The sequence below is a fragment of the Cupressus sempervirens genome, chromosome 9 (assembly GCF_028749045.1).
Source record: "Cupressus sempervirens isolate cs-2001-9-10 chromosome 9, ASM2874904v1, whole genome shotgun sequence".
NCBI lineage: Eukaryota > Viridiplantae > Streptophyta > Pinopsida > Cupressales > Cupressaceae > Cupressus > Cupressus sempervirens.
Genome location: NC_143126.1, coordinates 635,409,514 through 635,432,827, shown reverse-complemented (window position 1 = coordinate 635,432,827; position 23,314 = coordinate 635,409,514). Strand labels below are relative to the sequence as shown.

The following is a 23,314-nucleotide window of genomic DNA, read 5'->3' as shown; positions in this document are numbered from 1 at the left end:
CACTATGTTGCTATCGCATGCTGGCCAAAAAATCTCCATAGCGACATAGCGCCCGACGAAAATGCTCGCGGTGGTGGGTGACACATTTCCACGAGCCGAAAGTTTGAAAGACCGACGAGGCACTATGGTGCCAACTAAAAACCAATGCATTTTTCGATGGCGACATAGTGCCCAATCAGAAAATCCACCGTGGTAGGAAGCGACCAGGCATGTTGGGTCCCAACAAGTACTTCGCATGAGCAGTCAGGAGCCCAGTGCCACGGTGGCGAATCAGATGTAGCCACGTATTCATCAGTGGGGTCAAGGAAATATGGACCCTCCAAGTTGGTGCTTTGTCAGACCAGGGAGGTGTTTCATTGGACCAATAAAGAGCGACCACATTCCCCAAGTTAGAGTTCAGTCAGCATCACCAATAAATGGAAAGGTAAGATCTCCACCGTCGGATCAGGGCCGATCGACGGCAGGCACCATCGCGCTATAGAAGAGCTGCGCGAGTCTTATGTTAACGACATTGCGCCTGAAGGACATGCGTCCTCGTGGGTCTAGGGATGTCAGCGAGGACTAGTCAGACCGTTGATACGTGGCCAGTTCTTATTCATCGATACGCTGAGAGGAATGATCTTCCTTGCACACCGTCAGATCGATTCAGAGCAAAAGATCGCACCATCTCACTATGGCAGAGATGCGAGATTTTTAACATGGCGACATAGTGACCATCCGCCACGTGTCGACGAGAGTCAATTCTTACCAATCGGTGTTAGGAGAATGAATCAAATGATGACACGCGTTTAGCAGGCCCAGTAGTTTCGGGAGGAATGCCGAGTCTTCACGACCATTAGATTAGAATAGATCTACGACTGGCACTGTCTCGCTATCGAGAACAGCTCGGTAGATAACATCGATGACTTGGCGCCCTTGCACCACGTGTCCTGGCGGGACCGCATTTCATGCTGCCAGTGTAGTTAGATTCAGGGTGATCAACAGACCAATAAGCTGATGCCACATTTTGGTGGGCCCGACGAATCACGTGAAAAGGAGGGTCGCAGGAGGGAGAATTTTGTGACTGTCAAATTAGAAAGGATCGATGGCAGGTGCCATCTCGCCATGGCGAAGCTGTAGGGTTATTTGCATCACGACTTGGCACCCTTTTGCCACATGTTGGTGGGGTCAAGTCTTGCCAGGATGCATCGCTGAGGTGGTGGCAAATAGGATGGGCCCAGTCATGGATTGGAGGGTCCACAGTGAATTAGGAATTGCCACATATGCCAGGTCAGGGCACGGACATGTCATGGGACCAATTTCTTGACGCAACCAGCACATTGCAGAGGTGGGTTCTACACCGTCAGATCTACAGGGATTAGTGGCAGGAGCTATCTCGCCATGGAGAAACTGCATGAATTTTATGATAGCGAGTTAGTGCCTATGCGCCATGTGTCCTGGTGGAACCATGTTTCATGCCACTGGCGCAATAAGGACTAAGTGATCATCGGACCAATGGGGAAGTGCCACATGTGCCGTGGGCCCAGTAATTTACAAGGGAAGAGGTTGCAGAATCACGAGTCTCCATGATCATCAGATCGAGGCCGATCGATGATAGGTTCCATCATGCTATGGCAGAGATGTGCGAGGGTTATGTTGGCAACACAACGCCTATCGACACGCGTCCTGTCGACGCAGTCTAGGATGGCGGTTGGCTGTTAGTGTAACCGTCACCATCATGATAGTATTCAGGGTGGCGTAGTTAGTCCAATGAAGGGTGGTCAACCGTGGGAGGACCTCCAGGTGGCGAAATAAAGAAATACAATTGGGCCGCGCGGCCTAGTTGGCGCATAGGGAGCCCGGTTGACCTTTTGACCTTGATGGATTCGTGAACCAAGAGGAAAGGATAATTGATTTTATAGTGCGATCTAATCTCCATGATCAATCACGACCTACCAGAGTAAATGTAAAGCATAAAATGACACTCCACCCACCTGTTGATCCATCTACCAAGTCAGAGTGCAGTTATGGCGCTATTTTTAGTCTTCTTAGGACATTATTGGTGAAAGAGATCAAATTTTTTGGAGATTTTTTCCATGATTGTCTTCCATGGTACTCAATGGTAGGTAGTTGCAGGGTCATTTCAGCCAAAAAGATCTTAGTTACGCCTGAACTATAAAGGCGGGTTTTGTACATTTTGTAAGGGGGGACTCTTCCTGATTTTCTCTGCTACTGCTTGCAGATTCGCAGTGTAGAATCCTCATGTCTCTGAGCTATATAGCATCCTGTGTCATTCTTTTCAGTGGTCAATGTGTATGTGCTTCATTTTTCCTCTCGTTGATACATTATTGAGATTAGTGGTCCACATACTGTATCTATCTTGGCCTATTGAATAATATACAAGTGAAATCTTCTTTTCCTAGTCTCATTCAGCTGGTCTCCTGATCTATATGTGATTATTGATCGATATAAGTTTGGATGTGTATGACTTTGGATGTTACCCTAGTTCTGTAGTGCATATATGGGCAGGAATGAGTCTGAACACTCTGTTTGGTGCATCACCGCCTTAGATTAGACTAGGTAGATTTGCTTTAGTGCTCTCCTTCCCCCTTTTCCTTCTGAGAATAGATTGGTGTGCCCTGACAGTAAGAGGAAGCCGGCCTTCACTGGAGACTCAACCTCGTAGTTCAAGTCCCATAGCTTGGAGGTTGTTTCCATGTTTCACTAGGTTGTCCTCGCGCATAGGCCTTGGACAAGGGTGCAAACCTAAGTGACAACAGGAAGTAAGTGTTACATTCTTAAAGATGTTAGGAATGGTAAACTTGATGCAAAAAGTGAGGAAGGTATATTCCTAGGATACTACACAAGAAGTAAATCTTATAAGTGTTTGAATACTAACACTAACAAAATTGTGGAAAGTGCAAATGTGAACTTTGATGAATATATAGAAGTTTATGAGGCTGAACCTATGAATGAACTAGAAGAATACAAATCATTTGTATACTTTTTGAAGGAATGCCTACTAAAGAATATGCTCCTAATCAAGTTACAAATCAATAGAAAATTGTAGTGTCCACCAAGTCACACCCTATTAATGTTGAGTTGCATTCATGAACCGAGATACATTCAGATGCCAAGTTAATAAATTAAGTGGCTACACATTCTAATTTTGAGATTATTCAACATGAAAGAGAAGTAGAGATACTTGATAGAAATATATATAGTGATTCTGAAGCTAAAAGACATAATGAAGAATCTAGAGCTGAGCCAAGATTGTCCAAGTATGTCAAAAGACATTATCTTGTTGCTCAAATAATTGGAGATAAAGATGCTAGACCAATGACAAGAAATAGATTGAGAAGTGAAATATGTTTTCTGAGCATTAAGGAACCCAAATTAGTAAGAGATGCAATAGAAGATGTTGACTAGTAGAAAGCCATGGAAGAAGAGATTGAACAAATAGAACAAAAAAAAACATGGAGTCTAGTTCCTAGACCAGAAGACAAAAATGTTATTGGTACCAAGTGGGTATTTAGAAAAAAGCTAGATGAAAATGGTGAAGTCACAAGGAACAAAGTAAGATTAGTTTGCAAGGGATATGCACACGAAGAAGGAATTGACTATGGAGAGACATTTTTCCCTATTGCTAGATTGGAAGGAGTAAGAACTCTACTTACTTATTTTGCATACAAAGGTTTCAAATTTTATCAGATGGATGTTAAATCTACATTTTTGAATGGCATATTAGAGGAAGAAGTTTACATAGAATAGATAGAAGGTTTTGTTGATGTTAACAATAAGAACATTGTATGTAAACTACACAAAGCTATATATGGTTTGAAACAAGCACCAAGAGCATGGTATGAGAGACTTCATAATTATCTTGTGAAGATTGGATTTGAAAGGACTGATAATAATAGGATTTTGTACATGAAGACAGAGAAATACAAAGGAATTTTGTTATCTAAAATATTTTTTGATGATATCATATTTGGAGGTCAAGATGCTTTATGTAAGTATTTTGCAAATCGGATGAAGCAAGAATTTGAAATGTCAATTTTTGGAGAGATCAAATTTTTTGAGGGTTTGCAAGTATATACATCACTCAGCCAAAGTATGTCAAGGAAATATTGAATTTTTTTTGGATTAGAGGATTCCAAACCAATAAGTATGCTTATGGTGGTAGGAAACAAGTTGTCAAAGAGTGATGATTTTACTAAGGTGAATCAAACATTGTATAGGCCTATGATTGGCAAATTGCAATATGTAGTACATAGTAGACCTGATATTGCATTATCTATAGGGATAGTTGCAAGATTCTTTGCTAATCCTAGGGAGAATCATTTAATGGTTGTGAAAAGAATAATGAGATATATGAGAGGAACAAAAGAGTTTGGTCTATACTACAAGAAGAATGAGAAATTTGAATTGTGAGTCTACACTGATGCTAATTGGGCTAGAAACATTGATGACAAAAGGAGCACCAGTGGAAAAGCATTTTTCTTAGGAAAGAGTCTAGTTACATGGACTAATAAGAAACAAAATTGTAGTTCACAATATACTATTGAAGCTAAATATGTTTTTGCTGTTATAAATTATGCAAACATTGTATGGATCAAATAGCTACTCAGAGGAATGAAGGAAGAGATCACAAAACTAGTGATACTTTATTGTGATAATACAAGTGCTATCAATATATCAAAGAATCTAGTGATGCTCACAAAGACTAAGCACACTACAATCAAGTATCATTACTTGATAGAGTTAGTTCAAGATAAAGAGGTGAAGATGGAATATGTTAACACAAAGGAGAAAATTACTAATATTTTCACAAAATCATTATCTGAGGATGCTCATGAGTATCTAAGAGGTAAACTAGGGGTGATACCCCTATCAAAGGCCATCTAACTAATAAAAGGAATGTCCTACATAAAAAAAATTGATGATCATATATTACACATTGATGTACAGATGATCTTACTTTAGGAGCTATCTAAAGTAATCACAAAGCTAAAACTCTAAATTAGTCACAAGCAAGGTGATAGAAGGAGAAACTAAAGAAACTCAAAAGCCTATATTTGCATGTTTAAGATGATAAGTTTTTGGTATATGTCTTTTGCATTTTTTTCAAAGAGGGAGATATTCTACTAATCAATCTAGTATGCATAATCATAGAGGGAGAGATTTACTGATCATAGAGGAAGATAGATCAAGCTAGTATGATTAATGAGAAAGAGAGAGATATCAAGAGATTCTTATCAAATAGAAGAATATAAGATAGAGGTAGAAATCCTAATCTACCTAGTTAGAGGGTGATATAGTGAGATGGAGTTATAAGAAAGAATTTTGTAGCCTAATAAAAAGATGAAAGTTGCTGCTAGAGAGAGATATCAATACAAGTTTTCTTTTTGATATTGTCTTACTATTTTAACCTAATCATTTTGGTTGAATGAAGGTGTTTATGATTTTGGTAATTTGGTTGATTAGTTTGGTTTGTCATTAATTCCAAAGAGGGAGATTGTTGAGAATTGATTGAAAAGCTCATTGTTGAAGAGAAATTGTTGAGAAAGATTGAAAGAGGGAGATTGTTGAAGAATACGACGTGTTTCAATAATTGTTTTGTCATTGATGTCAAACCAACTATTTTATAGTAAGACAACTACTTATAAGATTCAAGTATTATCACTTAGTTGATTAATGAAGAGGATTTGATGAAAAGATTTAACAATAGCACCTAGAGGAAAGGTTGAGATATGATTATGTAATGAAGTACAAGGATCAATTATGACAGTGATGACATGATGTATTGATAATCTACTTAAGGTTACAAAGGTTGGTTACGCTTAGAAAAGTTAGAAGAGCAAGTTACACAAAGTTTGTCTACCAAGCTTGACTGAGTAGATAGTAGGTGTCGAGCAAAGTCAGTACAAGCCGAGAAAAAAATTAGTTGGATCTAAGTAAAAATTCATTCTAGTGTATGTCATAATGGATAGTTGATGCCAAGTAAATTTTAGTTGATGCCGAGAAATAGTAAACTTTAGTTCATGCTGAGCAATTTCATAGTGGATGTTGAGCAATGAAATATGTCTCAAGCATCAGAAGGTTGATAATGTCAAGCTATCGCATTATTTAAAAGATTGAAGATTCAATGAATCTAAGCTAACAAGTTTGTTTTCTTAGATTTTGTGAACTAGGTGGAAGATAAGGTTGTTGAGCTAGTGGCAAAGAATTTGAGGTAAACCATTTTTAGGTGGATTCAATGTAGATTCTAGGAGAAGTTCCTAGAAGAGATATAAGATATATGGTAGATACTATATATCCTACCTAATCCATCTAAACCCTAAATTGGATGATGGAAAATGAGTGGAAAAATATCTTAATTTTCTATTTATAGGGATGGTTGTATCATGAAGCAAGGTTGTCATGTGTGAGAACCTAAGGGAGACAAGGAGTCAAGGGTTTTGCTTCATCAAGTGACCTAAGATAAGAGTCTACAATGGGATGTTAAACAAGAAGGCTTAAGGAGATGAATTCTTGAAGGATGAACAAGCTATTAGAGCTACAAAGTATGAAGGCCAAGCAAAATTGAGGACTAAATAGAGATCTGTAATTTACAAGAGAAATTGTAAGTTGTATTAGATTAGAGCCTTACTGTTACTCTCTAACAATTGTATCAGTCTGGGGTAAATCCTTTGGATTAAGGTTAACCTAATAGTCATTCTTAAATACTTTAATTAGGTGGCATTCCAAGTGAATGGCCTAAAGTCCTCTAACAAGGCTCACTTCTAATAGGGTGATTTAAATCTTTTAACTGGATCACATTTAATAGTGTCTATTGTAACCTAAGTTAATAGGGTTGACCTTTCATAGGGCATCACTTTAGGAGAGTGAAAAGAGTAGAATGTTGCTAGTGGTATTTCCCAAATTGGGTTTCCATGTAAATAATTATGTCAAGTGTGTTGATGATTTTTTTACATTTCATGCTTTACATTTTTGCAAGTTGACTTGACAGTAATGTGCAAGTTTTACTGATTACATTATCTTATGGAATCATGCATTACTATAAATGTTTTATGGGTTCACTAAGTTGTGAAAAGTTTTATTTATACATCTAGACCTTAGATAACTAGTTCACCCCCATTCTCAGTTATTCTAAAGTATTCCAAAAAAAGAGAGAAAAAGTATAAAGGAAATTACAAAACTAATAAAGATAGAGAGTTTTTGTATGGAAATGAAGATGATGATTTTGATGAACAAGTAGTGAGTGCTAGTGATGATGAGATAGGATTTGTGGCAATTAAAGAAGAAAGTCTAGAAAAGATAGCATTGGTATCACAGGTTGAGAATAATTTTGATTGAATAATTGGCAGTGGTTGTTCACATCATATAACTGCTAATATGAACAAGTTTGTTTTATTCAAAAGTTGGGATGGAGACATTGTTAGAGTTGGAAATAATGCAACATGTCAAGTTAAAGGTATTGGATCTATAACTCTTGATGGTAAGACTAACACTGAAGATGTATACTTTGTTGATGGTTTGAAACACAATATTTTGAGTGTTGGACAAGTAGTAGAAAATGGTTATCAATTATAGTTTATAGAGAAGACATGCATGATCAAAGACAAAGATGGAAAGGTAATTAGAATAGGAACTAGATCCAAAGGTAATGTATTTCAATTGAATCATACTGAAATGACATGTTTGGTTGCAACGGTAGATGACAGTTGGTTATGGCATAAGAGATTTTGTCATATAAACTTTGATAGTATTGTGAAGATTAGTAGTATGCTTGCAGTTAGATATTTGCTAAAGATTTTAAAGCCTACTAATACAATTTGCAAAGAATGTGTGTTGGAAAAGCATAACAAAACTTCTTTTCCTTCCAAGAAGTTTACTACTATAGAAAAGTTGGAGATTATACACATAGATCTTAGTGGTCCTACAAAGACTAAAGGATTCTATGGTGAAAGGTATTTTATGATTTTAGTTGATAACTTTTCTAGAACGGTGTGGGTTACACTTCTTAAAGAAAAATTTGAGGCATTTGATAAGTTTAATATATTTGAGAATAGAGTTGAGAATGAATCTAGTATGAAGATTAAATGTTTAAGATTAGATAGAGGAGGAGAATTCACTTCAAATGAGTTTAACATGTTTTGTGAATAAAATGGAATTAAAAGATAGTTATCAGCTCCAAGATCCCCTAAACAGAATGGTATTGTAGAGAGAAGGAACATATCAGTAACAAAAGTTGCAAGAGCTATGTTAGTAGAGAATGATGTATCCAAGATGTTTTGGAGAGAAGCTGTGAATACATTAGTCTACACTATGAAAAGATTGAAAGTCAAGAAAGACACAAACAAGACCCCTTATGAACTATGGTTTGGTCACTCACCTACAATTATGTATTTTAGAATTTTTAGGAGTAAGTGCTATATCAAAAGAGATGATGATATTGGTAAGTTTGATGCTAGAAGCAATGATGGTATGTTTCTTGGTTAATCATTGAAAAGCAAGGCTTATAGATGTTATAATCTAAGAACTAAGATTATTATGGAAAGTACAAATGTGAGAATTGATGAGAAATTTAGGATACAAGATAGAATAGTTGATTACGATTTAGATGATGATGTTGTTACCAAGCCAAGGAATGATGAATTATTTCTTGAGACTAACAATTATTTGTAGAATGAAGGAGAACTAAGGTAGGAACAAAGCTCAAAACCTTCAGTAGAGCTAAGAGTTGAGATAGCAACTCCTACTTTAGGAAAGAACATGATAAAGAATCACCCATCCAAGTAGATCATCAAAAGAAAAGACAAAGGTATGATGAAAATAAGAAGAGTCAATGAAGAACTATGTTTGATATCTAAATTTTAGCTTAAGAATGTAGACAAATCATGTAAACATGATTATTCAAAACAAGCTATGAAAGAGGAATTGGATCAGATAGTAAAGAATGAGACATGGGAATTGGTCCCTAGACTAGTAGACAAGAATGTGATAGGAACTAAATGGGTATTCAGAAATAAGATGAATGAGCCAGGTGAAGTTGTAAGGAACAAAGTAAGATTGGTATGTAAAGGTTACTCATAGAAATAAGGAATGGATTATGATGAGACCTATGTGCCAGTGGCTAGAATAGAAGTAAGATTATTCTTAGCCTATGCAGCACAAAAGAAATTCAAAGTGTATTACATAGATGTCAAGTTAGCCTTTTTGAATGGAGAACTTGAAGAAGAAGTGTACATTGAATAGCATAAAGGTTTTCATTTGACATATGATAAGGAGATAGTATGAATATTAAAGAAAACACTATATGGCTTAAATCAAGCACCTAGAACCTGGTATGCAAGGTTAGACAAGCATTTGACAAAGCTTGGATATAGCAAAGGTACAGCAGATAGTAATCTATATTGGAAAGAAACTGATGATGGTTTGATGATTTTGGTAATACTTTTTGATGATATCATATTTGGAAGAAATGATGAGGAGAGAAAGAAGTTTTCAAAAGAGATGAAGAAAGAATTTGAAATGAGTATGATAGGAGAAATAAAATATTTTCTAGGATTGCAGATTGTATAGAATAAAGAAGAAATCTTTAATTCTTAGACTAAGTACTTGAAGGATTTACTGAAAAGGTTTAATTTGGAAACATGCAAACCCATTGGAACACCTATGGTAAAGGGACACAAGTTATCTACAAAGGATGAGACACCTACTATTGAGTAGAAGAAGTATAGATCATGATTAGAGGATTGCACTAGCTGACTCACACAAGGCCAGATATAGAAAATGTAGTTGGAATTGTTGCAAGGTTCCAAGCTGATCCCAGAGAAGCACATTATGTAGTAGTTAAAAGGATATTTTGATAATTGAAGGGAACATATGAATTTGGATTGTGGTATGGTGGATCTAATAATTTTACTCTAAGTTCTTATAATGATGCTAATTGGGTAGGAAATATGGATGAAAGAAAAGAACACCAATGGTGGAGCCTTCTTTCTTGGAGGAAGGTTAGTACCTTGGTTAAGCAAGAAGTAGGATTGCACATAAGAAAGTAAAGTGGAAGTAGAATATGTCACAGCAAAAAACAATTTCAATCAAGTTGTTTGGATGAAACAGATGCTGAAGGATATACAGATAGAAATTAGTGAACCTGGTTTTATACATTGTGACAACACAAGCACGATAAATATGTCTAAGAATTCAATGTTGCATTTGAAGACTAAGCATATTTCTATTAAGTATCACATGATGAGAGAGAAAGTTGCAGAAAAGGAAATTAGATTGGAGTATGTGAGCACTAAAGAGAAGATTGTAGATATATTCACCAAGCCTCTTCCTAAAGAGACTTTTAGTATTTGTAAGGTATGTTTGGGGTTATGCCCCTTAATACATCAAAATAGAGATGCAAGAGTGCATCAGTCTAGTGTAACAGAGCAACATTGTTGTCTAGACTGAATGCTGATGCTTCTTGTTGTCATGCCCTAATTTTAATAGAAAAAAAAACCAACAATTTTTTTTTAAGGTACTTCAAGGAATAATACATATGTCCCTATACAAAATATATATACTCTATCAAACTATATAGAGGGTTGAAATCTACAATTTAGGATTCTAAGAACATTCAGGTATCCCTAATTCGATCACGAGTTGGAGGTAAAACTTAGCTACTAGAAATGAGGATACTCTAATCAAGCCTTAAGTGACACAGTTAGGATACTCGTATTCCAAGTTACCTATTATCACTATATGATATATATATATATATATATATATATATATATATATATAGGGTTAAATTATTACCATGAACATTATTTTGTCCCCTACCCTTTTACATTCTTGTTGGTTCTCACTTCTGATGCATATTTCTTTTTTTTTTCACTAAAAAGGGTTCTATATACGTTTCACATCCTTTCTTATTTTAGTTTTGGGTATGAATTTTTTGACATTATGTAGATTATTTATTGGAATATTCATTCCAATGTAAATGTCATACATAACACCCTTCATTAATTTTGTTTTAATTTTTATTATTATTATATACTTACCACTCTATACTTATTTTACTTTAATCATTTATTATTATTATATTAAAATTATTTTAATTACTAATTATGTAAATTTTATTAATAGACAAGGCTATCATGGACTTCTGAATCTTCCTCCCCTAACACTCTTCTTAACTCGCTTTATCACACATGCCTTGTACAACTATATTAATTAAAAATAATAGTACTGAATGCTCCATAAAAAAATTTATCATGATCCTATGCAATAACTTTATCCCTAAAAAAATTACTAATTTCCTTAATTACCTAACATTATTATGAAAGAATAAGTCCACATCATTTCCTACTATACTATATATATACTTTACTAAATATTACCCTCATTACTATTAATCCTCTCTAATGAGTACTTTTCTTAAATCTCAATAACCACAATTAATTAAATAAAATAACACACATCCCCTTTACTACCCATAAGCATGAAATAAGCAAAAGGATTACAAGAAAAACTTTAATACCATGCTACTACCTAAAGTTTTCTTAAGTGTTATTAATCACCCCAAAATCCAAGGTTTAACCTACCCTTTATCCCTAAATCAATGCATGATACAAAACCAAACTTTCCTAGGTAAGTGGTCATGTTATCTTCTCTCAAGGTGGGTGTCTAGGGAGACACTTTTGAGTTTATGTCAGATGTAAACAAGGCTTGCTTCCATGTAGATATAAGTTTGACATTTTGAAAAGTATTAAACATTATTTTATGCACTATGCCCAAGAAAATTTTGTTTTAACCAAGGATGGGGCTTCTTGGTGGGCAGTCCTAGTACAATGTCAGTGGCCCAACTTTATGTCACAATGCATTCCCAAGTAAAGGTGGAGGCTTAGACGTTGAGAAGTGGTGGGGTCCCACTATCTACCGACCCCTTTTATCTTTCATTTTGTAAAATGTTGGGGAATACATCCAGGTTAGTGGGGAGAAGTGTAGACTAAGGCATGATTAGCCTCAATTAATGTTTTCCTCTTTTACTTATATTCATTTGCTGGAAATAAGGTACACCCCCCTCTTTTCACATCCCCTAGGTCTAAGGGAAAATGGTGGGTGGTCAAACTCCTAGTTAATTTAGTTTTCAATGACAAAAATTTTTCCCCTATTTTTAAAAATGCCTTGACTTGTGTCTAATCACCTTTTTCCTATTTATTCTATATTTTTGTTATTATCTATTTTATTTTATTTTTTTATTTGAGGAATATCCCCTAAATATTTTATGATTCAGTAATAGGGTAAAGATTTATTTTGTCAATTCTCCATACATTTTCTAGAGAGGAAATGTGAACCTACAACAAGTCTTATCATAGATTTGGAATATGAATGTTCACTTCTGAGGAAAAAATTATTTCATTTTACCATGAAATTTTAGTGATTGTGTTGATGGTGTGATGATGTTATCTAGTCTAAGGGTTTAGTTAGACTTGAATTCTAAATGAACCAATATTCTATCATGTACAATGAGCTATTGATTTTTCTTCCATTGTATCAAAAGCATAACCTATTTACATTTCAATCATCCATATTACTTCAACCATATAAGAAGAAATATTTTCCACTAAAACTATGCAATATAATTATTAAATTAGTTATAGATCATTAAAGAAAAGGATTTTATTCAATAACTCCTCCATGGTAAATCAGATTACACAATGTGAGACTCACAATGAAGTTTTCCTTGGAAGAGAACTATACACAACTTTTCAATCCTTACATATTTTCAACAACATATGTTGATAGGGGAAATTTTTGCTTTACATCTCATTGAAAGAAAATGAAATTAAGATTATTCTTTACAACACTTCTTGTGACAACATGGGAAAGTTGGTCTCTCTACACACTTGAGCTTTCAACATTGTCAAGTATGAAACCCTAACATCTTCAAGGAAGCCATCTTCACAAAACCTTGCACATAACACACAAACTAGGAACCATGGAGGGTCACCTCCCATCCTAGGCTCCTATGAAGCCACCCACCAAGTAGGGGAAATAAGATCAAAATGGGTTACACACATACATCACTTGCCATTACATAAGCACAACACATAACACAAAAACAAATCCCTCCCATGGCTTTCACATTGATTCACCATTCAAATCATTTCACATAAGGTGAAGGTGGACTCTTCAAAGAGGAGATACCATAACAAATATAATCATTATATTGCAATTAAATTTGCCTCTCAAGGCCATCATAAAAATCTCCTCCTTCATACACACAAAACCCTTTGTATTTTTCAAAACAATAAGGTATATGGCTTTAATGGAGCCCATACTCCATGAAAGAAAAAAAAATCCTCATCATGAGGTAAATCTTCTCAACTACAATGTTGAGCCTAGATAATCCTTTCACCCAAGACTTCTTTTCCCTCCCAAGGATGAGTCAAGTATTCATACCCATTATCACATTCAATACTCACATTCAAATAAGAAATCTTCAAGAACACATTGCACATTCACATTACCACAACACAATACCAAGGTCCACAATGCAAGATTCACAATACAATGCATGATCCATTGAAAAATCCTCCACACTTGTAGGTTTATTTTACCATTCTAAAAGAAAGAAAATGAAACATGGTTTGAGACACCAACCTTGGTCCAAGCTAAATGCAGTGATAGTTGTAGTAAAGCTCCCTTAATCTCCCTCCAAAACCCTAACTATCTCTAAACTTGGAGAGTGGATGAACAACCCACCAATTTGACCAAGACTCTCTAATAAGGCCTTCTCACTAACTATTTTAGCAACACCTAGCAACTTCCTCTTACAAACTTGTCTACCCTAAATTTTCTATATTTTACTTAGTGAGAACATGGGAGAGAATACATGTAACAACTCCAAATTCGAATTTATGGAAGAACTCATGGGTAAAGGGCCCCCCTAGGCTGTCTAGGCACTCACATGGTCAAAATTAGGTCCCTAATTTGATATACTATCATATGGGTAACTTATTTTATCATAAAAGACACCTTTAGACCACCTAATGACCACTCAAAATCCTAGCCAAGTCCAAACTAGAATTTCCTTTAATTGTGACCCATCCTACCCCTTGTCAAGTGGATTTACTTACTCATTAATAGGGTAATTAGTTTTAGGGTAAATTTTCACCATGATCAAAACCCTAAATGACATGTCAATTACACACAAAATCCACAAGTGTCAAATGACACATAAAAACACATTCCACATCACCATGACATGCTCCTAATGCATCTTTATGACTGCACATTTCTACAAGAAACCTTACATTTATGAAGAAAAATACTTTTACAACAAGGATTTTGAATCTTCCAAAGATTTTCCTTAGTTAAACTATGTTCACAAGGTTTGGACTTGTTTGCCCCAAGAATTTCAATGGTTCCACTTCTTGCATATTAAACTCAAGCATTACTAGTCCAACTAGGTCATATAAAATATATACCATAAATGAATAATTTGAATTTTATGAAATCCATATCAACATAATTCAATTTAAATTCCCTTTCCTAATTATTTCACTTAAATAATTCAAGGTGTTAGAATCTCAATTCTACATATCATAAACCATCATAATAAATCTGCACATCCTAAATCATCATATTCAACTTAGCATTTATCTACATATCATAAATCATCATATTAAATCTAACATTTATCTGCATATCATAAATCATCATAATCCAATTTAATATTTTACATCGCATTATAAACTAATACTATCATGTCATAAAACTACATCCATATGTGTTCAATAATTTCTTACATAATATTAGTTTCTTAGTGCATATCATAAATGTAAAACACTATTGATGTATCAAAATCAATAGATAACAAAATTCACTATCCATCTAAGTCTTGAATAGCTATCAAAATGCCAAAGTCTCAAATATCAAAATTTAAATAAATATCTATGCTATGACGGGTCAGGGTGAGGCCTCACATCCTCCCCCCTAGGCATGAACTTCCTCCTGGAGTTCATCAAAAAGATATGGGTATTGAGTCTTCATCTAAGATGCATCCTCCCATGAGGCTGTGACCTTGTCATAAAAATCTTGTTGGACCCTAAATTGGTCCAGCTCTCTGCCTCAAAGTGTCAGGGTCCATCGAGCAAAAATATGAATGGGCTCCAATACTATCTATCTGTCTGACTCCACTTGCAAAACTTCCCAATATGTGATATAAAAATCATCATAAATATACTTCCTTAATACAGATACATGAAATACATTGTGAATACATGATAGGCTAGGTGGCAGGGCTAAACAATAAGCAATTGGTCCTATCCACTCCAAAATCTCAAAGGGACCCACAAAGCGAGGCGCTAACTTAGAGCCTTTTCCAAAATGGATTGGGCTCTTATGTGGTTGCACCCTTAGAAATACTCTCTCACTAACCATGTACTCCCTATCCACCCTTTTCACATCTGCATATTTCTTCTATCTATCTTGGGTTTCTCTAAGGCATTGTCTGATCAATACCACCTACTGCTCCATGTCCTTGACTAACTGTGGCCCTATAGATATCCTTTCTTCAATCCTATCCCAACTTAGGGTTGTCTTGCAAGGCCTACCATACAAGGCTTGATAGGGTGGCATGCCTATAGAAGTGTGATGCCTATTGTTATAGGTAAATTTTGTAAGATGGAGATACTCTTCTCACTTTGATTGGTGGTCCATCACATACATCCACAACATATACTCTATGATCTGGTTAACTCTCTCTATTTTCCCATCTGTCTAAGGATGATAAGCTATACTAAAGTTGAGCTTAGTACCCAGTGATGTCTGCAATTCCCTGCAAAATGGGGAGGTAAATAAGGAGTCTTTTTATGATATTATATTACAAGGAATGCCATGGAGTCTAACAATATCTTGCAAGAACACCTATGCTACTAAAAGTGCTATGAAGGTGGTGTGAATGGGTGAAAAGTGAAAAACCTTGGTCAAGTGTCCACCATCACCATGATGGCATTATGAAAATGAGAAGAGATTGGAAGACCAACAATGAAATCCATGGAGATAGTGTCCCACTTCCACTCAAGTATCTCATGTGGCTGCAAGAGTCTACCTGGATGCTCATGTTCTACCTTAACTCTTTGACACTCTACACATTTGGCTATGATGTTGGCACTCTACATTCTCATTCCTAGCCAATGATATAATTGTCTTACATGAAGCTTCTTGACACTGGGACGTGCCATATAGGGTGCTCTATAAGCCTCTAAAATGATGAACTCATGTAAGTCACTTAAGGATGATATATAAATGTGCCCTTTATGGTGTAGTAATCCATTTGGCCCCAATAAAAAATTAGAAAATCTTCCCTCTAGGGGTCTCTGTGAATGGGCTAACTAGCAAACTTCTACATAAAATGCATCTTTAGAAAGATGGTGCAGTATGCACTCTCTCAAATTTGTCTTAGTAATCATCAAAGATATCTTGAAATGTCTCCTACTTAAGGCATATATGACTACATTTACATTTCCTTTAATGTAATGTACGCCAAAATCATATTCACATAGGTACTCCATCCATCTCCTCTGTTAGGCATTTAGATTTGGCTATGTGAAAATATACTACAAAGTTTGGTGATCTGAATAAAGCTCAAACTGATGCCCTAGAAGGAAATGGTGCCATCTTACCAAGTCATGAACTACTACTACAAGCTCCAAATCATGGGTGGGATAGTTGAGCTTGTGAGTCTTAAGTTTCCTAGACTCATATGCTATGACATGACCATTCTACATGAGAATGGCTCCAATACCATCTAGTCAAGCATATGCACATACTACAAAATATAATGAAGGATCAGGTACTACTAGGATTTGTTCACTAGTGAGTGCCCTTTTGAGTTCTTGGAAGGCCCTTTCATACTTGTCTATCCATTAAAACTTCTTCCCTTTCCTCTAAAGGGAGGTGATGGGATGAGCTAGTCTGGAAAATCCTACCACAAACTATCTATAATATCCTGCTAATCCCATGAAGTTTCTAACTTCTAAAACATTATTTAGTGCTGGCCAATCCATGATGGCCTATCTCTTGGATAGATCCATTGTGATTCCATCTCCTGATATCACATGACCTAAATAGTGCACTTCCTTCCTGAAGAAGCCACACTTGGACAAATTGCCATATAACTAATTCTCCCTTAAGCATTGCAATACTTGCCTCAAGTGCTTCTTGTGTTCCTTCTCATTACATGAATATATCAATATGTCATCGAGGAACACTACTAAAAAATTATCTAGAAATGTATGAAACACCCCATTCATAAGGCTCATGAATACAGTCGGGGCATTTGGAAGACCAAATGGTACCACTATAAACTCGTAGTGGCCATACCTTTTACAAGATGCGATCTTATGAATGTCACTTTTCACAATCCACAATTGATGATATCCCAACTCCAAATCTATCTTGGAGAATACTTGGGCACCCTACAACTGATCAAACAAGTCATCGATTCTAGGGAGTGGGTACTGATTCTTGATTGTTACCTTATTCAATTGTCAGTATTCAATACACAATCTGAGTGACCCATCTTTCTTGTTTGCAAAGATCACCGACACACCCCAAGGTGATATACTAGTACATATATGTCCCTTCTTTAGGAGTTCTTACAACTAAATCTTAAGTTCATTGAGTTTATGTGTAGCCATCCTATATGGAGATCTTAAAATGGGATCAGCTCTTGGCACCAGATCTATGTGAAAATCAATTACCCTAGGTGGTGGCATACCTGGAAGCTCTGAGGGGAACACATCCTTGAATTCCTATAGTATCGAATAGTCATTTAAAGAAGGTTCAATCTCATCATCTCCCTCCTTATTACTGATAGATACTACAAATAACTAACATCCCTTTTGTAGACATTACTTAAGCTACATGATAGAGATCATACAAAGAGACACTGGCCTTTACACCCCTGAAATCACCATAGGAGTACCAAAATAATCAAAATACTCAACCTTTTTCTGTCTACATTCCATCTTAGCATTGTGTGCACATAGCCAATCCATGCTAAGGACTACATCATATGATCCTAGGGGGGTAACTCGAAGATATGAGTTCATACTCAAGTTTCCAATTTGAATCTAACAATTATGACCAAGGGAATTAACTATCACCTTAGCCCCAGATGCCAATTCAACTTCCCAATTATCATTCTGCCCAACTGGTACTAGCCCACAACATTCCACTATAAAAGGAGATAAAAAAGAATTGGTGGCTCTAAAATCAAAGAATATAGAAACCTTAATACCTTTGGTCATACTTGTAGCCTCAATAACTATAGCCTAATACTAAGCTTTATCAACGACTAAAAATACCCTATGGGATCTACCCACATCTACTACTACAGGCTTGAAAGTGACTCCCCACTAAGTACTAGTTGTCAGCCCTTATGGGCATTCTATGGCTATATGACCCATACCATCGCAAGCATAACATGGTCCATGGGTGTGAACCTAAACTCCATGTACCCTAGGCTATTGTTGACCACCTATCCTATTGGATCTACTATAACCACCATGTGAGGACTCCTAAGTCCTAGTTGGCTATGTATATGGAGCTTGTGGCCTATGATCTCATTGGGTGATGCAAGAGCATCCAGAGGTATAAGGGAAATCCTGTGTCACGTAAAAAAAATGTACTTAGACTTAGTTTTTGTTTCATGTGTTTTCATTTTTGGATACCCATTTGGGTCAAATAAAGGTTCCAACTCTCATAGTTCCACTATCAGTGTGCTAGAAAATCCCAAAAAAATAGGAGCATGTAATTGGGCCATCATTTTGGTAAACTAGGAGGTGTAAATTGACTAGATGAATGTAATTGTAATTTAGAGCATTCCAAAAAAAGAATCAGGTCAAAAGGCCCCATGGTTTGAAATTTATTGCAATTTTTCAAGTTTTGGAGACCTCCTAAGAATGCTTCAAAGTCAAATTAGGGGAATTAAATGACCTCAAAAAGGGCCAAAAAATGGAGGATGAGAAAAGCTTGTCCATAGGGCTATAGAGCTCTTTGAGAGCTTTCCAAAAATGTAAATGGTTCATCAATCGGAGCTATGGTTCAAAAGTTATGCCTCCCGAAAGTTTGGTTACCGTTTTTGGATTCTTCTAGATTTCCACTGACTTCTAACACAGCTTCTGGAACCTTCTATTTGGTTGGTGGATGCCTACTAGAACTTTCTAGAATGTACTTCTAGTCCTTAACCCGCCAGGGTCTATTTAAGGAGATTTTTGGCATTGTAAAAGGCAGTTCGGAGTGAAGTTTGAGAGGAGGTAGTGAAAGGAGAAATTATCTCCAAATTTATGCTATTGTAAGCCCTTAGGGCATGTTTTGAAGTTGATTTTCTCTGTACTTTTTGTACTAGATTATTTTCTCAATTAATATAATTTCCTCTTTTCTGTTGTGTCCATTCTGTTCTTGGGTTGTGTCCCCATCAAGTGGTATTAGAGCTGGTTTTCCTGAGTGTGTAGAAAGAGCGCCGACTATGAGGTAGTTTGCACCAAGATTGTGTGGTTGTGGGTTTGAGTTAGAAGATGCCTCCATGAAGAGAGCATGGCAGAAGGGCCAAAGCTATTAATCTCGAGGAGGTTAGAGCCCTCCAAAGGCAGGTGCAGACATTGCAAGAGGAGCTCCATAGAGGAGCAAATGTTGCCACAGGTGATGACAGTGAGGATGGCAATGAAGAAGAAGTAATGGGACCAAAAGGGGAATTTGATGGGGAAGTTCTGAATCATGTAGAGGAAAGGATTTTTAGGGCCATTACTAAGTTTGGGAAAAGACCCATAATTGAAGTAGGTGTATTTTCAGGAAATCTGAAACCAGATGAGTTGATCGATTGGATCAATGAACTAGAAGAATACTTTGAGTATGAGGATATAAGGGACCTAGATAAGGTTAAGTTTGCAAAGGCCATGCCAAAATCTAGTGGCAAGAGGTTCAATTGGAAATAAATAGAAGACAACAGGAGAAGATCACAACATGGGATCGCATGGTGGACAAATTAAAGAAGCAGTTCATTCCTGTGGACTACGAGCTTGATTTGTTTAAGAAGATGCATGGGTTAAAGCAAGCAGGAAGATCAGTCTAAGAATATACAAAGGAATTTTATCGACTCTTGATTAGAGTGGGGCATGCAGAAGCAAATAAGGAGAAGGTTGCTCGTTATATCAGTGGGTTGCGACCTAGCATCTAGGAGGAATTAAGTCTGGTAAGAATGACCAGCGTTGAAGAGGCATACCAATTTTCCCTACGAGTTGAAGAGAACCTGAATAAAAGGTTTGAAGGAAGACAAAGAGGGCACGGTCAAGGAGGAATGGGAAGCGGTAGATCATCTAGAGGCCGCAATGAAACCCAAAATAAAAATGAATATGTGTGTACTAGCAGGAACTAGAGGAATGAGGGTTTCAACCGCTCCCATGATCAAGACTTTGGAAATCAAAGAGGAAGAGGTAGAGGATGTGGACAAGGAAGAGGAGGCTTCTGTGGTACCTGTTTCCATTGCAATGAAGAAGGTCATCGTACCTTTGAATGTCCTCAATGACAAGGAAGGACAAATAGTAGAGCTGAGGGCCAAGCTAGGGTTGCTCATGTGGATGAGGATGCACAATCATCACATTTAGAGGATGTAGAAAGAGGAGAGACCTTGGTAAATGAAAGAGTCCTACTAAGTGGTGAGATTGAACCAGGACAATGGAGGAGTTTGTTCCGTACCAGATGCAAGTGTGAGGACAAATGTTGTGACATGATCATTGATGGTGGTAGCACTGATAACCTGGTATCAGAAGAGATGGTCTCTAAGCTGAAGCTCAAGAGGGAGAAACATCCCCAACCCTATCAAATTTCTTGGGTAAAAGATGATCATAAGTTCTTGGTAAGTGAAAAATGTTTAGTGAAGTTCAAAATTGGGAGTTACCATGATGAAGTTCTCTGCGATGTTATTTTGATGGATGTTTGCCATCTATTGTTGGGTAGACCATGGCAGTTTGATAGACATTTAGTACATGATGGACATGCAAACACATACTCTCTGACAAAGGTTGGAGTTTGCCACAAATTGAAGCCCATTAAAAAGGAAGGTGAAAAGGTATGTAGCAGTGCTAGGATTTGTCTTGTTGATGAAAGGAAGTTTTTAGATGGCATGAAACATCAACATATGTGCTATGCTTTGATTCCTGGGAAAGATAAAGAAGGTAGTAGTGAAATACCACTTGAAGTTTTAGATTTACTAGGGGAGTTTGGAGATATTATCTCTGATAATGTTCCAGATGGATTGCCACCAGTAAGGCAAATCAGTCATCAGATAGATCTAATTCTAGGAGCTAGTTTTCCTAACAAGCCTGCTCACAGGATGACTCCTACTAAAAAAGAGGAGCTAAATAGATAGGTTCGTGAGTTTTTCAAGAAGGGCTTGATTTGAGAGAGCCTGAGTCCATGTGCAGTACCTGCAGTACTCACACCAAAGAAGGATGGAGAGTGGAGGATGTGTATAGATTCTTGAGCTATAAATAGGATCACCATCAAGTATTGATTTCCTTTGCCAAGAATGGATGATATTATGGACTACTTGAGTGGAGCTCAGTACTTCACAAAGATAGATCTAAAGAGTGGCTATCATCAGATATGGATTCAAGAAGGAGATGAGTGGAAAATAGCCTTCAAGACCAAGGAGGGTCTTTATGAGTGGTTAGTCATGCCCTTTGGATTGGTACTTAAGAAGTTCTTGGGAAAATTTGTTATTGTTTATTTGGATGATATTTAAATTTTCAGCAAGACTTTGGAAGAACATTTATTGCATATTTGTAGTGTCCTTGAAAGGCTAAGGGAAGAAAAACTATTAATTAATTTGAAGAAGTGTATCTTTGCAAAAAGGGAGTTAGTCTATTTGGGGTTTGTTATATCACCTGAAGGTCTCAAAATGGATCCAGAGAAGGTAAAAGCCATCTTGGAATGGTCTACTCCAAGGTCTGCTACTAAGGTAAGATCATTTCATGGTCTGGTTAGTTTTTACAGAAAGTTTATTAAGAATTTTAGTGGCATATGTGCACCCCTAATTGATACAATAAGAGGGGATAGAAAAAAGGTCAAATGGACTGCAGCAACTGTGAGAAGTTTTGAATTGCTGAAGAAGAAGGTAACAGAACAACCTGTGTTGGCACTTCCAAATTTTAGAAAAGTGTTCCAGCTGGATTGTGATGCTAGTGGTAGTGCTATTGGGGCTGTATTAAGCCAAGAAGCTAAGTCTATTGCATATTTTAGTGAAAAATTGAATGATGCAAAGAAGAAGCATTCTATTTATGATTAAGAGTTCTATGCAATAGTTCAAGCCTTAAAGAAATGGAGGCATTATTTATTGCCAAAGGAATTTGTTTTGTATACTGATCATCAGGCATTACAATACCTAAATAGCCAAGGTAAATTGAATCAGAGGCATATGAAGTGGGTAGAGTTCTTGCAGAGCTATACATTTGTGTTGAAGCATAGAAGTGGAAAATCTAACAGGGTTGCAGATGCACTAAGTAGCAGATAGTTGTTGCTTACAGTAATGCAGGTTGAAGTAGTTGGGTTTGATGAACTCAAGAATTTGTACCCCAAGGATCCTGATTTTGCTAAAGCATGGAAAGCTTGTAAAGAACCTGTTGTTGTAGATAGAACCAAGTGGTTAGACTATTTGATTCAGGATGGTATGTTGTTCAAAGGTAGTCAATTGTGCATTGCAAGGAGTTCCATGAGGGAAAATATGATTAAGGAGAAACACAGTGGAGGGATGGCAGGACATTTTGGTCAAGATAAGAACATTTTCATTCTTAGAGAACATTATTTTTGGCCTCAAATTTCACAAGATGTGAAGAAGTTTGTATAGAGTTGCCAGGTTTGTCAAGTTGCCAAGGGGTTTAGTCATAATACTGGCCTATATCAGCCATTGTCTGTTCCATCAAGGCCATGGGAGGATATAAGTATGGATTTTGTTCTTGGATTGCCAAGGACACAAAGGGGTAATGACTCAGTATTCGTGGTGGTTGATAGGTTCTCCAAAATGGCACATTTCATTCCATGCCACAAAACTCATGATGTTGTCCATATTGCAAACTTGTTTTTCAAAGAGGTGGTAAGACTACATGGACTTACAAGGAGTATAGTTTCTGACAGAGATACTAAATTTATGGGGTATTTTTGGAGGACATTGTGGAAAAAGTTGAGAACAGACCTAAAATTCAGTTCCATGCATCACCCACAGACTGATGGCCAAATAGAAGTGGTAAATAGAAGTCTGGGCAATTTG

General features: G+C 36.5%; 1 pseudogene; it reads right to left on the bottom strand.

Annotated features, from left to right (window-relative positions):
- Positions 1-851: 851 nt before the first annotated feature.
- Positions 852-23,314, bottom strand: part of LOC149540323 (glutamate--tRNA ligase, cytoplasmic-like) — a 100,130-nt pseudogene continuing 77,667 nt past the window's right edge.